The 17125-nt window shown below is 34.5% G+C and overlaps 1 protein-coding gene and 3 long non-coding RNA genes across 7 annotated transcripts in view; 3 read left to right on the top strand and 1 right to left on the bottom strand.

Annotated features, from left to right (window-relative positions):
- The window catches only part of LOC127871207 (uncharacterized), a 617936-nt gene that overhangs the window by 281540 nt on the left and 319271 nt on the right, over positions 1 to 17125 (bottom strand). The window lies entirely within an intron of this gene.
- LOC127871217 (uncharacterized) overlaps positions 6005 to 17125 on the top strand; it is a 229608-nt gene continuing 218487 nt past the window's right edge. Inside the window, exons 1-2 of the long non-coding RNA XR_008045224.1 lie at positions 6005 to 6507; positions 7386 to 7501. This is a non-coding gene — a long non-coding RNA (uncharacterized LOC127871217). The remainder of the gene's footprint in view (positions 6508 to 7385; positions 7502 to 17125) is intronic.
- On the top strand, positions 7717 to 8840 carry LOC127871222 (uncharacterized). Its single transcript, XR_008045236.1, has 2 exons — positions 7717 to 7910; positions 8139 to 8840. It is a non-coding gene; the product is annotated as an uncharacterized LOC127871222 (long non-coding RNA).
- On the top strand, positions 11690 to 14619 carry LOC127871216 (uncharacterized). The gene is made up of 3 exons (XR_008045223.1): positions 11690 to 12174; positions 13423 to 13612; positions 14027 to 14619. It is a non-coding gene; the product is annotated as an uncharacterized LOC127871216 (long non-coding RNA).

Raw genomic sequence — 17125 nt, 5'->3', positions numbered from 1 at the left:
TTTAAGATTATTCTCTCGAAAACACCGTTATGTCCTTATTGCCGCTGCGCATGTTTTTTCAAGACCCCTGCGCGTTAAATTCGAACCACTATTACCTATTCCTCACATTTGAACAGTGTAACATTTTCATTACCTGCCGCTCACAACATCGTATGACATCTTCTTCTGCAGACCCGCAACATCTCAATGTCCAATTTTACGCAAATCGTCCGTGGATCCCATTTTATTTTTCATCGACTTAAATATTTCCCCATTAAGAGATGCTCCCCAATAAATCCAGTTTGACCCGGTATTTCGCGCCTTCACTGCGTCTAGTTGATAAGTATTTATAGTAAGACAAACAATACACCCGAACGCTCAATTCTATACAGTTGGCGTTATCGGCGTAAAGCCATTTGACAAATATTATTTGTTTGTCTCTATAAAAAGAAAATAAAACGAGTCTATATCTCTATTGTTGGTTTGTAACCTACGTAGTATACTCGCACAGTAGCATATTTATGCAGAGATCGGAAAATCATTGATAAATGTATTCGTCGTTTCAATGCTTAGGGCCTAGTAATTTCGGCAAATCGGAACTCAACTTACGTAAAACACTTGCTCAATTAACCGTTAAACTCCACCTCCGTTCTCTGCAAAAGGTTCGAAGGCGGAGCTTTGCACGTGCTATTATTTAATTGGACGATTGCCATTGAGGAACAAACACATGATTGGTTCGGCATGTTGATTGCTAGACAAAGGAAGCCAATTTTGTCGGCGAGAAACTTGTCGCTTTATTGCTTCAGACAGAAAGCGGCTTTCCTTTGATGACATCAAACTGTCAATTCACATAGAGTGCAAATTTTTGGAAATGCTAACATTAAACTTTGGATTAAATTATCAAAGTAAAGCAAAAGCGAAGTTGAGAAATATTATTGAAATAATTAGCCTCAGTTCAAATAAGACGTTTTGCGTTGTAAATCAACGAGTTTTCATGACAACAAAAACTTTAACAAACAATTCCGCGACGCACAGGGATCAATATACCTCGATTTTTTTTAATGAACAATCAATGAAGAAGTGTGAAAACACCAACAAAGACATTTTTTTTCATCTTTTAATTTTTGTCAAAACTATTACTACCCCGTTCATTCCTAACCTTTCTTTCGACAACGGCCCTGTCAGTCTATAACATTATAGGGTGTAGTTTTTTTGCAATAACAAAAATGGCGGCAATTGTGAAGATTTACGATTACGAAATGGATTTTTTGCAATTTAGCAACCAGGAAAGCGTTGTGTCAATGTATTACGCGCACTGAATTTTTATTTTGAAATTTGAAGGTAAAAAACTGCGCGCTATGCATGGTAAAATACGGTAAGCACTGGTTATTTGAAACCCTTGGTGTCGACAACATGGTACGGCCATTAACAATAAACAGGTGACAAATTTCATAATGGTTGCTAAGATATTAAAATGTCACTGATTAAAAGGATGATATTAATGAATCGAGAGCTTACCGAAGAGGCATGTTGCTTTTGATGTAAAAATGTGGAAAATATGTAAATATTAAAAAAAAAATTATGGGGCCATAACAATAAGTGTCTGTTTGAGGCATAAATTGCTCTAAAGCCTTTATGCGAGCTTGAAAGAGAAAGACTGAATCATTACAGGCCTGACCAGTAAGGTGTTAACCCTTTCAGTGCGGGAACCGAATTTTAAAGGCCTTTGCAAACAGTTTGGATCCAGATGAGACACCACAGAGTGTGGCGTCTCATCAGGATCCAAACTGTTTGCTATTATGATAGTATTCTTTGAAAAAAATCGAAGAAAATGCTAATTTTAGAAATTCAGCAGACGACATTTTAGCAGACGACAAATTTCCCAGCATGCAAAGGGTTAAAGCTCTTGTGTGTTTCATTACGTTTTAAGATATCCAATTTGTCAATAAACAGCTAGGTTAAAAAATAACCTTTGAATTTTGTTTGATTGATAAAGAATAATTTATTTTTTTTGCTTACGAAGATCTGTTGAAAAGATTTATGTGATGTGAAATGTCCAATGGTTACGAAAATTACCGATCGTCATTTTTCTGAAAAACAGCATGTCGCGGTTTACAAAAAACAAATGACTGCACCCAAATATTTTAATGTTACTGACTATAACGGGTTGATACATGTATGATTTTGCTTCTCATTTAGTAAAGTGACAATATCAAGGCCGACACACTTGAAATATGAAGGATATTCTGTCCTTTGGCCTATGTCTGTCAATACAGTGTATATAAATACGATCGGCAACTTCCGAAACCAATCGGAAAATGATGACAGGCACAAAATGTTTTTAAAATTCTTATTTCTGCAAATATTCTACCACATAATGACATTTCTTGTGTATACCAATAAATAAATGATTTTCAAGCAATAGCACGTTGATTTCAATCAGGAACACTGTCTATAACAGTGAAAACAAATATTCCAATCTTTTTGGTTCACAATTTTTGTGATGTAAATAGCTTGCATGCAGCATGAAATTGAATGTTCTGTCAGATAAGTGTTTCGACTTTCTGGAGTGGGTGATTTCAGACTGTTTAATCCAACTAGAAAAGAGCTCTTAAAAGTTAGTTAGACTCGTGTAAAGTGAAGTAATAAAGAACCACTTTTTGTAAACAACCAAAATGTGACCTCCCTTGTTGGATCATGCTACATTTGGAAATGGAAGTGACATATACGAGTAATGCCAGTCCAAGGGAGATAACTCAAAATTAAATTTTTTACCAAACTTCTCTGTTTGTCCAGGAATTATTACTTAATTTCACTTCATGGAATTGTAGAAGTTCTTAGTGTCTTTATTAAACTGAAATACATACTGAATATACTTTTAGACATGAACTAAAGTCATAAACATGATGTTTGAGGTAAATATATGGAATTTATGAAATACTCATTCAAAATAATTTGACCACATTAATACTGGTGATAAATAACAGGCTTGATAATGAATTGCTTAGAACAACTTACTTTTATCTGGAATTAATAAATAATTGTCTTAAACTTCAATGTTCAACACAAATTTTCAACACACAGTATCAAATAGGGATTTCTTCTCAATTGGGTAAGGACTGCAAAGACATGTCCAAATTTTCCTATGGTTTAAAGGAAGATGTCAAAAGCCAAAAGTGGTACTTGAAATGACAGGCAACACACATTTGACAGCAGACAATGACGGATCACAATATCCCATACCTAAGAACTTAAACCATAGTTAAGCACGCAATCTGTGATTCGGCTGCATGCCACTGAGGCTGTGGCTGTTATTGAAATATAGTTTATCTTACCTGCCAAGACTTGGCTGGTAATTCTTGACTTGACAACTATCCCAGCCGCAGTCACTTCCACCTCAACAAGTTGGAGGTAAGTACAGGTCCAGTTGCCGAGTTCAATTCCTGCTGCTCACTTGACAACTATTCCAGCTGCAGTCACTTCCACCAAGACATGATGGAGGTCCGTACATGTCTAGTGTCTTGATTTAGTTCTGTTACCATTACTCACTAGACTACTATTCCAACCAGTCATTGTCACCTAGACACTGGATCTTGTCAGTAGATTTCCAGGATCTGATTTAAGTTCAATTATTAATTCTGCTGCTCAACAGAAACTATAACAACTACACTCACTTCCACATGGACAGGTAAGTAGATGTCCTGTGTCTGGCTAGAATTCCATTTATTCTCAATACCAACAGAACATCTTTCACTGGCTGACCAATCTGTCTCCAGTACATCAACTGTGAATATACAAAAACAAAAATGAATGAGATAATGAATCTGATTTTTGTAAGTAAAATTATTTGTAAAGAAATCCATTTTGTTCACTACATACATGTACTAAGTAGACCACCTGTTAGAGCAAAAAGTGCACCTAAAAGATAAGCAGGTTTTTGCAAAAATTCATACCTGTATCTACATTGTATTTATATTCTTTATTAAATACCAAACACTACGTTGAAATCATGAATCATAGGATAAAAAATGTTCCAACTCTTATTGTGTTGAGTATTGTTTTTTTTTCAAATGTTTGTATAGCTCGATTAAATAAGATTTGAACAAGAGCTGTCAGAGGACAGCGCGCTCCATTATTCGAGTGCTTGACAGTATAACGTAACCCATCATGGGGAAATTGTCCATATTCAATAATTTATTAGACGATCTTTCAAAAATAAAAAAGGAAAAAATATTTATTTATTTTTTTTTTTTGGGGGGGCGGAGGGTTGAGAGGGGGTATAATGTGGGGTGTGGTCATTTATTAGACAATCGTTCCAAAAAAATCGGGGGGGGGGGGGGGGTAGAGGGGGTGAAGCTGAGAGGGGGGGGTATAATGTGAGGTGTGGAAAATTATTAGATGATGTTTAAAAATACATAAAAAATAAAAATTTGGGGGGGGGGGGTAGGTTGGGGGGGGGGGGGAAGGGATTCTGGGTAGGGGCGTGGGATCTTGTTTGGGTGGAATCCATTGTGGTATTCAGGTAAGTGTTGTTTTGTCAAAGTAATAATAAAATGTGATCATAAATAAAGAACTTATGGTAATTTAAGCAAAATGTTCAATTATCTAAAAGTAAAAGGGGCCATAATTATGTCAAAATGCTTGAAACAGTGGTCTGCTCTTGTTTATAGGTTATGGTTATGTTGGTAAACAAGTATGCAACATATAAAAGCAATATGTCAAAGGATATAGGAAATATTTGGGGTAGTACGCAAACTTTAATATAGTTTTATCAATAATATGCATTCTAAGTATAAAAGGGGCAATAATTATGACAAAATGCTTGATAGAGTTGTCTGCTCTTGTTTATAGGTTGGGGTGATGTTGTTAAACAAGTATGCAAAATATGAAAGCAATATGTCAAGGGACAATGAAAATAAATGGGGTAGTACGAAAACTTTAACATTTGCTGCATATTCTAAGTGGAAAAGGGGCCATAATTTTGACAAAATGCTTGATAGAGTTGTCTGCTATTGTTAATAGGTTGGGGTCATGTTGGTAAACAAGTATGCAAAATATGAAAGCAATAAGTCAAGGGACAAAGAAAATATTTGGGGTAGTACGAAAACTTTCACATTTGCACACTAACGCAGACGCTAATGCTAACGCAGACACTCACGCAGACGCTCACGCCGACGCCAGGGTGAGTAGGATAGCTCCACTATATATATTTTATATATTATAGTCGAGCTAAAAATTGGTTACCAATTGTTGAAGACATTACTAGGTTTTCTAGTTTTTGACCACAATTGACTTTAATTCACACATATACTGTAGCCTTTATAATGACAAGATGAAGTTTCAATAAGATTTATAATTTAATAATGATAAAACAGTACATTTGGATTTCATTTTGTATATAAATGATTTTTTTGTTATGATTTACATAATAATGCAATAAAGTATCAATATCTTCACATCTTGAATCATGATGCAGTTAAATGTTATATTTTATTATGTTTGGGTTTTAAATTATGCATATTCTCTTATACATGGTGTTGATCTAATATGTTATTATTATAGTTTGTTCGCTTAACATTCTTGCAGTACTGTTTTGTTGTAAGATATAATAATAAATAAAAAATTTAAGAAATAGCTTCTCTTTTCTTTTTGTTATTATCCACCGCCATAGGTGGACGGATATAGTTTTAGCATTGTCCGTCCGGAACAATATCTCAGAATTGCTTGAACGGATTTCATGGAAACTTGATATAAGTGTATATATCATAATATAATGATGTGTGTAAAATGCTGTTGCAATTCATTTGCAAATAACAGAGAAATGGCCTTTTTTACTTGAAAATAATCACACTATTGTGTCTGGAGAGTAATCTTGGAACTGCTTGTGCAGATTTCATTTAAACTTGGAATGAGTGTACATATTGATAAGAGGATGGTAAAGGTCAAATTGTCACTCAAACAATTGGTCAATAATGGAGTAATGGCCACTTTTTACATAAAAATACATGTTTATAATATTGGTATTTTAACTGCTTTTTGGATTTGATTGAACCTTTATTTAAGTGTATCATGTATGAATCTAAAGCAGTAGTTGTTTACAGAATTTGGCGTTGCAAGCATGTGGCGTGTGGTATCAATTTAACAAATGTGCTTGTTTGTTTATATTTTTATTAGGGATGGCAACGAATACCGATTTCGGTATTCGAATATTTGGTCATCCTTCCGAACGAATATTCGGATATTCGGTCAACATCTGTTGAAAAAAAGTCAACTTTGTTTACCGTACCATTACTCCATGAATTCTACTTTACAAAACAAAAATAAATTGTACTTATTTACAGTATAACATTATTAGGGGCGAAGATTTCCGACCAGAGTTCCGACAAATTGGGGAACTGCGCAGCCTGACAGAACTGATGTACCCTTGCTTGCAGTTACTGCTACAGCAACAGAGAAGGTACAGCAGAATATACACCAAGGTCTGCTGTTGTCCGACGATGCGTTATCCGTCGGCGTATTACCCGACAGGTAAATGAGACAAAATACCACAATCCTCGTAGCAAATATTAAATGCTTAGCAGTAAGTTTTATATAATTACAATTAACAGCAAACGTTGTATAAATAAAACTGTATACACTAATAAACGGTTTTATGAATCGCAATTGGTTCTAAGTTATGTAAAAACGCAATGCGGATAGGAATTGTGCCCTTTGGTTGACTCATTTTGCATAACGGGTCAGCCAATCAGGGGGAATTGTGCCAATAGGTTGCCCATTTTTGTGTAACGGGTCAGCCAATTGTGCGCTTTGATCTGAGTCATGTTCACTTGACAGTTAACATTTCCCGCGCCTAGCGTGCCCTTCTCGCGACTAAGAGAACGCTTTTAAAAGAAAGTTGCTTAAAAAAAACACTTCCATTTCACCTCCGGCATTTTTTTTCATGTCGCGTTCCATGTGTGCTTTTAACTCATGCCTTTAACATTGTCATTATTAATTAAGACTAATTTAGATTTTGTGTTCAAGTTAACGACATTTTGCAATACAAGTCCTAAGATTGGTTTTCTGTATATTCTTCGTCACTCCATCCTAATCCCCTGGTGGTGAAAGTCACTATGTTAGTGGAAAGGCAATTCCTAAAATTATCTGGGAACTATTTAAAGAAGCTACTTACGTTTTCTGATCGGGTGCGCATATTTATAATACAATCCATGCTTCTTAATTAACTAATAGTTTGATAATAATTGGTAGTAATCTTTGAAAAATAAATAACATACAATTAAATTAAACTCCCTGTGTACGTCAGATATTTGCGTTAGTAGTTAAATTAGTAAAAGTGTACCCAGATAATTAAATACAACGCTATAACTATTATAATTATGATACTATTTGTATGATAAAATCTTCAGACCGAATATTCGACTGGCGGTTAGAAATCGACTGATCACGCTGAGGAAGAGCTGGTGTGGTTGCTGCAACAGTTTCAGACAACACCCACACTGGTCAAGACTATAATATTCTGCAAGTGTGTAATTTTAATTCAATTCAATTCTGTTTTAATCAGAATGTTGGCTTGTTTGTTTAAAATTTATGTATGATGTACAATAGTGTGAAGATCTTTGTAATTGGGTAAACTACACTGTACTATGCTTTTCTATGTCTGTGTTCCTATACAAAAAAATCTTATATTACATGTATGTCAAAAAGATCTTCCTTTTGCGATTTCAGGTCATACAGGTGTGTATATCAAGTGTGGTCATGGTTGGTTATTCAACTCGGTGACACGTCTTACGACGGGGAGCACCGTAGCTACAACCGCGTTGTTGAAATGTTTACATCTTCAACAACGGACGCCACGAAGGAGAGGATTTCTAAATGATTTCCGGGCCGGAAGAGTTAGCGTTGTTGTGGCAACAGTCGCCTTTGGGCTTGGAGTAAGTTACTTTCACAATGATTATAATTCACTTCGACATTTTTTTCTCAATAAAACTATTATTTACTTAGTTAATAAAGTTTCTCTTATTCAATTTTGCTCAATCACGTTCATACCATATAAATTAAACTTGTATATCGTACGAAGTTAAAACATGAGTATGTATTTTTATTTAAAAAAAAGGTAAATCTTGATACTCAACAATGACATTTATTTTCTGTGATGGTAGATCGACATTCCAGACGTGTGGCTCGTGGTCCACTGGGGCGCAACGCGCTCTATCCTGTCTTACTGGCAGAGCCGGTAGCGATGGAGATCCCGCTCTTGCTCTAGTTTTCGCGTACCCTCGGTCCATAACGGATTGCCATGACGCTATGAAGACCATGGTGAATGGGACGGAATGCGTCAGACGTACCGTTCTGAAGGAGCTAAGAACTAAAGACATGAATCCTATTCCTGCCCAAGGCGATGGTTGTCAAGATGACACATGTGAAGTGTGTGTTTGCCAGTTGTGTATTTGTTGTAACAGATGCTCACGAAGCTGTACATGTTTTGGAGCGTGTCCGGACAAACTATTATGAAGTTCTCTTTATGTTGATTGTTTTGTGACCATTATCATGGGTTTAGCATTATTTCGATTGATTTTTTCTAGTAAATGTATGTCTATAATTAACACTTACACTGAATAGTACTAGTAGTGCTTATTTCACTGTTTACTGGCAGGTAGTAACATTTGTGCATGACATTGTTGATATTTATAATTATAATTGCCAAAGTACTTTGTCATTGGGGATACACAGCGTTGGGACAAGAACCAATTAATATGGTAGCATATTTTTCATTTGACGTGTTAGACTTGTTTCAATGTTCAATGTAGATGTATTCATTTTAACATGCTATTTTCATTGATGAAGTAAAGTTTTCTAATGTTGATGTGATCGTTTTGTGACCATTATTATGGGTTAAATGTTATTTCGATTGATTTATTTTCTTAAGTTTGTGTTTATAATTTAGACTTTCACCAAAACGTCGGTGAATACGGACCCATAGCACCTAGCAGAGTTGATGTTCATCCGTTGTGCAAACAATTGGTGTAATGCGCTAGCCAACAGCGACATTTTAATTCGGGAAATTGCGAACTGATCCAATATGGTTGATAAAAAGTACGAAAGAAAGACGAAGTCAATAAAAAGCAATTATTGCTTGCTTAAATGGTACCATTCGCATGAGTTTGTGGTTTAGGTTACAATATACTAAATACTCGTTTCATGTAGGGCTGTACTCTCTAAAAAAATATCATAGTTGACTCGAAGGCATGTTTTACTTCTTAAACTATTGTTCGGGTTTTATCTTTCGGAGATAATGGTAGGGCATAAATAGGTGTTCACCACCGAATCCCGGAAATATGATGAACTTGGAGACTTAAGTAAAGCCTTGCACTGAAAAAGGTTACATTCCACTAAGAAACGGCCGAAAAAAAGTTGCAAAAACAGTCGATTTTGATTAGCGTCAAGTTCTTTTTTGGTTTGAACATGACATATCTTTTTTATTGCATAAATCGATTCCGCTTAGAATGGCCTTTAAGAAAAGGTATGGTTATGGGGGTCTCTATGTTCAAAATGTTGAATTTATTTTCGCTCAACGTTGTCGCTTTTACATTGAATTATAGGGAAACTATTTAGTATATTGTGACCTTTAGAAAGGTAAACTTTGATAAGATCTTGCAGTTTCAGTGTTCCTTAACCCTTGCATTGTTGATAACATTTTGCACCCATGGCCAAGAGAGAGCGCATTGCAACTATCAGCAACCCATTGGGTTATAAAGCTGATAGTTGAATTATTGCAACTATATGGGTCTCTATGGCAGCATTGGCGTTTGATTTAGTGTAAAATAACCTCAAACATAAATTAAACGTATACGAAGCCGTCAGTCAATTGAACGCGTATTTGTGTACCGAATCAACCCACAAGTACGGGCAAAAGCCCGTGAAGCGGGCGTTGACCGTTCATACATATGGGAATTTAGACTTAAAATTACATGAGAATACCACATATGGATACGTCTCAAAAAAAATGGCCACGCGACATTTATTTTCGCGATGCTATTTATGGCCTTGAACAAATCAAAAACACTTTGACATATGCTAAATCACATGTAAATGCATACCTCAGGAAAAGTTATACAGGTTTTTTTTTCCACTTTTTGGGAAGATAGCCCATGGCTTTGGGATTGGGAATGTTATCGGCATTTTCATGAAATTGGGAAAATTAATTCATTAGCCATTTTTTCCAAACGAAAAGTTCACTTATTAGGAAATACTAAATTTGATAAACCGTATTTTTCGGGTTATATGTCGCACCGGAATGTAAGACGCATCCCCGCACATAAATCATCATAAAATATTCCCAAAAATGCAGTCACACGTTTATCCATTAAATGTTTAATCCTCTTTCGTGTTTTATTTCAGATAGAAAATTCATCTTAAAAACGATGCTGGCATTTGTTCTCTCACATGCTCATTGTATTGATATATTTTTTTCCATTAAATTTATTTGAACGTATTTATTTAAACAAAAACGTCATTCAGAACAATGTATTACCGGTAATATTTGACCCTATCCGCAAGCCGTTGCATTCGCACATTAGTATCGTTTTGTCAAAACATCGCAGTGTAAACACTGCTGATCATGTTTTCACAAATACCAAAAATCAATCAAGTCTTGACCAGATTTTCCTGTAAATCAGTACACAGAACATTTTCTGTTTCAATAATAAACTACCTAAATGAGCGTAACGTCAAAGATACAGCATTCTCTTCGCTACACAGTTTTTCTTCAACAATGTATACACCCACGGTAATTTTCGCGCGCTTTCTACCAGAACAAAGAAAAGTACATGAGCTATAGATGTGACTAGCATAAACGTGGCGTTAGCAATAAAATTGGAAATACGAATTTAAATAAGCGCATTTGATAATACAACAAAACAAAATAAAAAACAATTATTGTGTAATAAACTGCATTTTGGCTATAAATGCAGCATTTGCTGTTTCATAAAAAATAAATGTACCTTTTTATTAAAATAGTATAGCGATGTTTGTTTGTTTTAATGTGTATTGTTTGCAAAACTTTTGTAGCATAAAGTATACTGGCATTCTTTAATTGGTAACACGAGCATTTTTATGATGAATATTAAAATGAGGCCTGTTATGAGAAGGGCTAATATTCTTATCGTGATAATCTTAATATATAGAGAATATATGGTTGGTGACTTTTGATATCATGTGATATAAGACGAGTCGGATATGGCGTAGGAAAAGGCGAGGCTTGCCGAGCCTTTTCACACGCCATATCGGACGAGTCTTATATCACATGATATCAAAAGTCACCAACCATATATTCTATTTATTGTGCCACATTTTAAAGTAAATAAGAAAATATTCACAAAACAAACAAAAACAAACAACCGCTAAATTCATTGATAAATATGCAAATTAGAAGCAACCTGATTACATCCGCTAGCGTCTATGCATATATATTTACACATAAAAAAATAGTTCGAAAGTAAGCAACAATCAATCAAATTAAAACGCACATAATACAAAAACTAAAGCGAGAAATCGAAACTTAAAAGAACAATTTCTGCACTAAAAACACAATACCATATATATTTTACAATAACACATTCGACATGTACTTCCAAGAGTACACACCAACCGCTATTTTCAAAGCGAATGTGTAGAGTGAAAATTTCAAACAATTAATACAATAATCAAATGGAACGGGATTAAAACGTAGTGTGCAATTTGGAAGTGATAAGAGTGATTTATTTTTCAACTTGTCCATCTCCGTAATATACGTTTAGTTGTGAGATGTTCACAGTTTTCCCCAAAAAACAGGCAGGCCTTCACGTGCGAAATCAAAGTGGGTGGGGAACGTGTATTTCGAGTCGCTGGAACTTCATAATGAAGCTGCTTTTGTGCAATATTCAGCGACGTTACCAGCTGTGTGTTAGACGAAACGAAAATGCTTTGGTTTTGCATCGTGTTTTGAGACTGTCAGGGTGACATGATGGATTAATTGCTGTTTGACTGACAATAAATGAACATGTTTGTGTTTGGAGATTGCTGAGGTTAATATCTTCACAATTGGGAAATCACAACATAAGTTGACTGCCAGTTTGACCACTGATCTGCATAATATCAGTGGGAGAGCATGCTGAATCCCGCAGCTTCTGCACCATATGTTTCCTGGCCGAGTGGTTGGTAAGTTTCATTGTTATGTATGCATGCTTAAACACACATGTTTCGTTATTTGTGCCATTTTTTACACCCATTCTCATGCTGATGAACCAATGATCAGTGCCAGTTGTTCTACTGTCGCGAACTGTTTATTCAAAATTGTGGAAAAATGAGTTGCGCACTGTTCGAAATTGTGAAAAAATGAGACACGCACTGTACCAAAATTTGAAAAAATGAGTCGCGCACTGTTCAAAATTGTGGGAAACATTAGTTGCCCACTGTTTATTATGATTTCAAAATTGTGGAAAAATGAGTCGCACACTTTTCATAAATTAAATTTTGAAAAAATGAGTCACACGCTGTACAAAATTTGTAGAATGAGTTGCTCACTGTTCAAATTTTTGCAAAAAAATAAGTCATGCACTGTTCATTCAAAATTGTGGAAAAATGAGTTGCGCACTGTTCAAAATTGTGAAAAAATCATGTAACGTGCTGTACAAAATTTGGAATAATCATTTGCGCACTGTTCAAAAATGGGGGACAATTTTGTGGGGCACTGTTCTTTCAAAATTACAAAAAAATAAGTCACAAACTCTTAAATTGTGAAAACACATGAGTTGCGCATTGTTCAAAATTTGTAAAAATGAGTCGCGCACTGTTCAAAATTTGGAAAAAAAGGAGTCGCGCACTGTTTATTCAACATGGTGGAAAAATGAGTCGCGCACTGTTCACAATTTTAAAAAATGAGTTGCACACTGTTCAAAATTGTGAACAAATTGAGTCACGCACTGTTCATAAAAAAATTCACTGTTGAAAACTGTGAACAAATGAGTTGCGCGCTGTGCAACTTTTTTGAAAACATGTGTCGAAAACTGTTAAAAATTGTGTCGCCCACAGATCAACATTGTGAAAAATGAGTTGCAAACTTTTTTTAAATTGTGAAAATTTGAGTCCCGAACTTTTTTAAATTGTTAAAATTTGAGTCGCAAATTTCTCAAATTAGGAAAACAAACACATATTCCCTTAATAAGCAAAAAAAGCCCCGAGTCCATAATAAAAATATTTTAAGTTAAAAGAAATTCTTAATTATTTTTATATAAAGTGGAGTTTATACATTTTCATTTTGTATTAATAATATTGTGTCTATTAAAGTTGCAATTTGTTCAAGTTGTGCCATAAAAATGTTATTAAAACACTCTATTTTGAAATGTTATCTCCTGTTGGATTTGTTTTATTTTATTATAATATGAAAAGTTTTTCTTTTAATGGCAGAAAGTTGCGACCACACATTCCATGGGTGATGATATCTACCAAAATTCTTGGCGGCACAGTTCTACCCTTGTCAGTTGCACTTGTCCGAGTTTTTCTCTGCCTCTCAACCAACTCGAGATATCCCCCCCCCCCCCCCAACTGCATCCCGGCACAGCTTCACATCAACCCATCTAATTAATTTGTCGGAAAGGTAATACTTTTTTGTTGACAAATTTATTTTTGAGAGTATTTATGTAATTGTTTTATCTGAACATGTCATAAATCTATATGTCACTATATTTATAAAGTTTCAATTTTAATGCAAATTATATATCTGGATTTTTATTTTTAACCCTTTGCATGCTGAAAAATTTGTCGTCTGCTAAAATGTCGTCTGCTGAATTTGTAAAATAAGCATTTTCTTCATTTTTTTCAAAGATTACTATCAGAATAGCAAACAGTTTGGATCCAGATGAGACGCCACGTTTTGTGGCGTCTCATCTGGATCCAAACTGTTTGCAAAGGCCTTCAAAATTCGGTTCAAGCACTGAAAGGGTTAAAGCAGTTATGCAATGAATGTTTGATGATGTTTTTTCTTCTAAAGGAATCTTTATTTTATTTTCAGGTTGACCACACAAATTTCCTGTTTGGTTGTGGAGATAGAATCATTTTTTGTGTGAAAGTTTGATTTCAGACACTTAAAAATAATGAAATTGTCATGTATTATTAGGCATGGCAGGCATTAGCAAAGCATCTCAATCAAGTATTAATTATTTTACTTTGTCAATGTTAATTCTTTGTGTATGCTATTCACCTGTTTGCCTTGCTTTTTATAAGAATGACACAAAAAAGGAAAGCATTTGTCAAGTATTAGTTAATTTTTTTTATATAATCTTAGACGAGATGTTTAGTGAATATTTGTCATAAATTCTTCTTTAACTTGATCAAATCTGTCATATTTTATTTAAAACGTGTTAAGTATATTTGTGTTACGTTTTAAATGTTTATCATTACTGTTTTAAATTGTGTTCATCTGCAGCCAATGAATGGTAGGCTAGCGGTGCACATTTGTATTTGTTTAATTTTTTTCGATTGATTAATGCTCATTTAATTTATATTTCCCTATAGATATATACTTAATAAAGTGTTAGTTTTGTTTAAAAAAAAACAACTTATTGTTTATTAATGTTATAACTTCTGAATAAAATATGAATCGCTGTTTGTTTCCATTTAAATCAAAGGAGCGACATACCACGCCTACAAAAAAGAAGTTCTCAGAATGGGCGGGGCTAAAACATGGAACGCTAAAAAAAATCATTGAGTAAACCAAATATGGGCGGAGTTTTAAAACGGATATTGATGGGCGGAGCTTAAAAATGTTATCGGATGGGTATCCGATAACACTTTAAAATATCATGTCAGCGTCTCCAACGTAGATGCGCTGTCGTGGCATAATAAAAGTGTGCAGACGTGTGTCGTACCAGGCTTACCAATAAACGCTATTAATCCACACTGGGGACATCGTCTCCCATGGAGAGATTATGTTCGTTCATCTATCGCAGATGGTTAAAGGGTATTTGAGATCTCAGGTTTGCAGACATGTGGTATTGCAGGCATACCAATAAACGCTTGTAATGCACACTGGGGACATCGCTGACGGATTCTCCGATGTCGACGACCATGGCGAATAAATGATGTGAATTTGTATTGTCGACTTTACGCTCAGTGCATACAATGTAAGTTGTAACAGTTTGACGTCATAGCTTACACAGCGCGCGCCACCCATGACAACGTCTGAATTCATCACCCATGTTACACACAGTCCACGTTTTAAGTGTATACAGTGACTAAAAATTAAATCAGCACTGAACTATCTCATGTTTATATACATGTGCTCTTTTCAAACACGCAAAACACGTGGCTTGTATCTAGTAACGGATGTAGAAATGTTTAATTTGTCAATTGTTTAAAAGCAATTTACGATGTTAATTATAATTTATTCTTCTTGTTTAAATAATGTTTTTTTTGTGCATTGATCTTAAATGGATGTTAAATTTGTTTATTCCAGGTAAGATACATAAGTAATTTAACTAATTGGATATCGCGAAAAAATGTACCAAAAATACATGTATGACTTCATATATCGCTATTTGTATACATGTCCCGGAAAATCGGCAAATGTCCCGGAAAATTTAGCACAATATTTGTCCCGGAATCGGTCTGAAAATTTATGGCATGTATGGTATTGTGCCGTATCTGATTGTATACTTATTGTTGTATACTCTGCTTCTCATTGATATTGTGTTTGTTTGTTGTACTTTATTATTTTTTGTTTCAAATTGTTGTAAAAATCGTCAGGTTAGCTCGTAAAATAAATTTAGCAGACGACTACTTTTTTTGTTGCGGTGTTTAATTTACGTTACAGTACTGTATAGTACCCCAATAGTATCGTTAGTAGTGTGTAATCAACAATGTGTAAAATAAAATTGTGTGACAAAAAAAACAGCGAAACAAATTACCGGCAATGGTTATCAAACTCGCGGATTTATGCAATTCTGACTTAAAAATTTCACATTCTGACTTTAGAAAAATCGATTTTGTACATACATAAGACGCTCCGGGGCATACGACGCATGTTACTTTTGCCTGTAAAAAAGTCGCGACTTATACCCCGAAAAATACGGTAACACTTTATAATCATTAAAATTAAAAGAACAAAATCATAAAATACTTTGTTAGTTGTAATTGAATTAAAATTGAGATAAAATACGCATAAAACACTTCTTTACTTCTTTCTAAAAAATCTATAAAAAAAAATATAAAAAAAATATAATTTTTTTTTTTTTTTTTTTTTTGGAAATTGAGAATTTTTTGCCACATTTTGGGAAAAAAGTATACTTTTTGGGATTGGGAACATAGTCGTATTTTGGCTATAAAATCGGGCCAAAAAAAAACCTGTTATATCAATGACATCATAATTGTGTAGCGAATCACACTAAATATTCTCGCATTATTTTTTCTTCGCAACCGTTCCAAAATTAAGTCATTACTCAATTATCTCCCCTGAATGCTCTTCTTCAGTGGGTATAAGCCAAAGACTGGTTCACTACATATAGTGACAGTCTTTACCAAACACAATTTAGGTGAACATAACCCGTCTTTAATATATTGTCGAATCTCAGATTTCTGTCGAATTTATTTGCTTTGATCTTTTCGATATCTTATTGTTATCATTATCCTGACAAATCACAAAGGCTTGTTAAAAAAATATTTGTTTTAAACATTATAGCTGGCATCTCTATTCTTCCAGTATTCTCGCTGTATTTCAATAACGACACCCTACTGTTTATTTGTCAGAATTTGTGACGCATTTTCCATTCGCTCTCAGAAAGAAGTTTTTACTTGTGATCATGAGCAATATTCTGGTAAGTTGTCGTTGTTATCCACCAGAAACACATTTATTTTCAAAATTTAAAGATATTCCGATCTAACTTTTTAGTCTTTTAGCTTTAATTTTTAACGTATTTACACCTCGTCTGCTCGCACTTTACCGATATCCCGAAAGGTTACATATCACTATAATTAGTTAAGGCCTCAAACCACAAAATCCGATACCATTGGATTTTCGTACAACAATCTTACGTAAAAAATCTGCCAGATTCAAATCAACAAAAAACAAGACACTTATAAATTGTCTGCGTTATTGATCAAATTTTAAGATATT

The sequence above is a fragment of the Dreissena polymorpha genome, chromosome 3, assembly GCF_020536995.1.
Source record: "Dreissena polymorpha isolate Duluth1 chromosome 3, UMN_Dpol_1.0, whole genome shotgun sequence".
Lineage (NCBI taxonomy): Eukaryota > Metazoa > Mollusca > Bivalvia > Myida > Dreissenidae > Dreissena > Dreissena polymorpha.
The sequence above is the reverse complement of the archived record's forward strand: the minus strand, read 5'-3'. Positions and strand labels throughout refer to the sequence as shown.